Genomic DNA, 5,176 nt, shown 5'->3' with positions numbered 1-5,176 from the left:
TTTTTTTTCTTGCTTGCCCTCCTATGTCCCTGATCCCTGTATATTGAAGATAAAACTTTTAGTCATAAGATGAGCCCTCTGTCATAATAAAATTAATTTTTACAAATTCGTAAATCATGGGCAGTATAAATTGTTCTCTCCGATAAAAAATAGCCCTTTGTATTAATATTCAAACAAGCTTTCAACAAAGGCTCAAAGTCCAAAGAACAGAGTTTCGCATTTCGTATAATAATTACAAAACTCTGTGCTCTATTTTTTTTTTGCTCATTTCATGAACGATCAAATCTTCGATACTGCCACGACATATCAATGGTATCTGCCATAGAAATAAATATTGAGTAATTGTAAATGCATGTGAGAACGCAAGCGATGCGTTACATTTTCTGGATATTTTATGAGGCAACGATACCACAGTATTACCATATTTCCTACAGTAGTGCGACGAATGTACTTGTGCAGAGAAACGAAGGGGAACTGGCGGGGGGACGGGCGACGCGGGCCGCGTAAGGCAAACACGCTTAGTTTGCTTTACCTAGCGCGAAAGGACGACGCAGTCGTATTTTTTGTCTAATAATTATTTTATTATGCATAGGTACTTACATATTCTATTATGGCGCGCACAAACTGTTCCGTTTACGGATGTAAATCTACATTGAAATCCCAGAAAGATTGTATTAATTGTATCTGTTGAATTAAAATCAAAGCTATGTATATATTGTCCTCATTATTTTTTAATCAGATTGTACATCCCAATGCGAATGCATTACTTAGTTAAATGTTATAATATACAATTAAGAACATCCAAAAATAAAGTGTCCACGTAAATAATATTTAGCAGTGCAATATCTGTAATTATTTTATTTATTTTATTTATTATACTTTATTGCATTGAAAATACATAAATACATATAACAAAGACAATACTACAGAAACAGCAAAGGGCGGCCTTATCGCTAGGTAGCGATATCTACCAGGCAACCATAGAAATCTAAATAACAAGACACATAGAAGTGCTATAATGTCATAATTCGTATGAAAACCGCTGTCGCCAAAATCAACACATTTAAACCGATAGCTAAACAGTACACACAAGTAAACTATGCCTTTTATCGGACAGCTTGATTTTAGTGAAAACTAACTTAAATATTAAATTAAGCTTTTTAATATGTATCCTAACGCACGAATTTACGGTTTATTTTAGAATAACATCCCTAAGTATATGAGACGTTTTGTTTCTTTTTGTTCCAATACGAAAAAATTCGGCTTTTCTACAACAGAAGTTGTCAATTTTCAATAGATATAACTTTGAACATAAACTCATAGAAATAAGGTTGAAATTTGTGTTAAACGTGATAATAAGAATGGTAGACTGTGTCATTCATTGTTATTTCGATTACTATGGTGACACTCGTAATACTTGTAAATATTCTATAATTTTAAGGAAAAACGGCATTATTTCTAAAAAAGAAATATTTACCGATGAAATATTATTCCTTTATTAGTATAATTACAACTTGTGGAAGAATTTCCGCAATGGGATATGCTGAAACACACCATGTTTATACACATACGTCTCCAGAGCAGCTGAACAGTGACGAACACGCTGGTGTTGTGAAAGTCACCTGAGTGGCGACAAGGTCACGCGCGCTTACGACTTCTAGTGTCTTGTTATTTAGATTTCTATGCAGGCAACCCAACTATCAGAGGAAATTTAACAATATGATGTGGGTGAGCAAAAATAAGGCAATACTAACACATTGAAAAACGTATAAAATAAACATATACAAAGCTAACTACTTACTAATAGTAATATAAAATACATAAAAATAATGAAATAAATAAATACATAAATACGATAATACTTATAATAAGTACATACACTTACATACAATACATACAATAAATACATAAATACATATACAAATATATATCCATAGCACACATATATACATGATAAATATTAGTAACTATGCAGAAAAGAAGGAATCAGAAAAATAGAATAAAACAAGAAATAAAAATAAACGTAAATACGACAGCTATACAAAATTACACAAGAGATAGATAATAATTTTTTATTAAAAATTTAAAAGCGTTCAAATTTTGAGCACATCTAACCTTAGTGGGGAGAGAGTTCCATAATTGAACCGCACGAACTGCAAACGAATTGTGAAAGAATTTTGTTTTGTGAGCCGGAATCAGAAGTAAAAGGTTAGTAGAGGAGCGTAGATTACTCGAGCTCAAGTATTTGAATTTCTCTCGAAGATAGCTTGGAGCTTTTGGATCTAACAACACACAGTACAGCAGATGAAGGATGTGGGAGTTTCGCCTCAGTCGGATAGGGAGCCATTTCAGTCTCTTACGGAAGTTGGAGACGTGATCAAATTTTCTCAAACCAAAGATAAATCGGATGCAGAAGTTTTGGAGTCTTTCAAGCCTATCCAACTGGGCTTCAGAAAGGTCAATTTAATAATCGCAATTATTTTCAATGCACATATGAATAAATGATTTCATAATAATATTAATAATCACAATTGTTTTATTTCCCATTTGTTGCAACCCTAGCGTATTTTCGTGTGGCAGCGTAAGTACCTACGCTGGCGGCGGCATCGCGCGACATCAAAGGCGATTCCTTACTGTGGGAAATAATATTGTAATACTGTGACGATACCATCAATATTGAAAATAAAGGAATTAAATTTAACTTAGAAATCGATAAAATATTATACTTAGATGATAATAGCATGTTAATCATCTATACTTATATTATGAACCTGAATAATTTGTTAGTTCGGTTGGTTTAACGCGCTAATCTCAGGAACTACAGGGTCGATTTGAAAAAAATTTCATAGTACATTGTCTATTTATCGAAGAAGGCTATAAACTATATCATCACACTAAGACCATTAGGGGCGGAGTAATGCGGGTAAAACCGCGGGCCATAGCTAGTGTATTATAATGGCACCACATGCTACCTCTTTTCATTTTTATAAAAGTACAAATAAATGAATGCATTGTCTATAGATTATGTCTTTGTCAATACCACCAAAACATATGGCGGCAAAGTGCACATTATTAAGTATATTAAAAGTATGGCGGCAAACAAGGGATTGATAGCTTGTTCCGTGGTGATGGCCCTGATGGTGGCAGGCACACTCACAGTCTCCATCGTTCAGTTTATCACAGCCGCTGGGAATTTTACTGAAAATGATATTTGAGGACACGACCGCTCACAGGATAGTAATAATTTAGTCTGAGTAGTTTAATGAAGTTAAGGTTGTAAAATAAATAGCATGAAATTCGCTAAAGCTTGCTTTGAATTTTACAGTTTCCCCAGTATATTTTGTAAATGCATGATTAAATGCAAAACCAAAATTAGACCCTTTTCATGTGAAAAAGCTATAAAAGGTTCGTACTTATGTATAAAGCAAAGTACGTATTGCTAGTGTGTATGTAAATATATGGAGATATTTGTTTCTACTTCAGGTAAACTTATCAAATATATGTACTTAGTTAAAATTGGTATGCATATATACTAGGCAGCCACTTATTTCATGTGTGTGATATTTTTATTAAGCGATCTGGTAGAAAATGTTGAGAAAGAATTATGTATTTCTTTGATATTTTAGTTATAGTGTAAAATTCAGGTTACTCAAAGTCTTATTCTAAAAATGGGTAAAATAAAACAAATCACAAAGCATTAACGTAAACAATTTATTTAAATATTTTGATAATATTGAATCATTATAATACATTTCTGAATTGGAATACATAGCGAGTCCAGTCATCATATACAGATTACATCCTACGTCGCCGTCCGTCCCGCGACAAATATACAACCATCTTACTTTACATATAAAACCATTGTCTGTACATCTCGCTAATTTATACACGAAAATAAAACTGCTACGATACTCAATAGCGATGGAAAATGATTGCACCTCATATATAATATTATAATTATTGCCCAATACAATTCATTAAATTTCATTCCCATTGAATTACCAACATTGATGAAGCTGCAGAAATCGATACGTAGAACACAAACTATGTCAATTCGTCACGAATCGATTTCCCAGTCGCATCAATGCTATTAAAATCGAATAATAATATAATACTAATTGTTTCACAAAAATCACAAATTTATTCTAATTTCGTCTAGCAAGCTTTGATAAATAATAATATTATAATACACAGTATTCTATGAGCAAACTATTGTCCGGTTTCTATCTATCTGAAATCTCTCAAAGAGTGACTTGACGATGTTATTTGTACAAAAGGACAAACTTTGGCGACTAATTGAGAGTTTCGATAGAGACCGGACTGTATCGATATATCGTCGACCCTTCGTTACTATATCACAACTAAACACTTTAGTTGCCAAGTGTATAACGCGGCACCTCGGGACAGTACAAAATGTATAAACTACGCCTCACCGCACCTTACTGTGGCCTAATTGTTAACCTTTACACGCAACGCCATTTTGTTTACAATTCTAATTATTACAACTATGAACTAATCTATCTTGAATATCTCAATATAAAAAACGGGACATATATGCGAAATTATTTAATCTTTCGACACAAATTCCTCGGATATATTGAGTAATTAAAGATAGATTGAATTAAGAAACCGATTGTAGTAATAACTGAATAAATTTTGAACAAGTCAAACTATAAATGATATTTAAGGAATATAGGTTCATAACTAGCTCGTCTATTGTCTCAAATTTATTGTAATATCATCATTTCTTATTTATATTATCGTTGATATTTTAAAACTACGCTTATATATTAAACATTGCTGTCATTGTCTTTTATATGATAACTAAAGATACAGAAATAGTCGAAAGAAGAGGAATGTTGAAATATAGGCACTTGATATAACCTAACTATTGCAATAAGTTTGATTGAAAGATTCGAAGTAAAAATAAGAAAAACACGTCAAAATTAAAGATTATAATCACATTTCTGCATTTCATTTATAATTAATAAGATGAAAAAGTATACAGTATAGTGTAGGAACTTTAAAACTAAATAACGGAAGTGAATAGTGGATAAATTCTAACATTTCTATGAAAATAACATACGTTTGTATAGTTAGATATGGATCTGTATGGTCTCTGCAGTGAGTGATCAAGGAGTAGCAACTCCTTGATCTCTCACTGCAGAGCAACGTT

Source organism: Colias eurytheme, chromosome 3, assembly GCF_061535395.1.
Source record: "Colias eurytheme isolate Ceu_HAF_F1 chromosome 3, ilColEury1 Martin Lab GWU primary, whole genome shotgun sequence".
Taxonomy (NCBI): Eukaryota; Metazoa; Arthropoda; class Insecta; order Lepidoptera; family Pieridae; genus Colias; species Colias eurytheme.
This window is presented reverse-complemented; position numbering follows the sequence as displayed.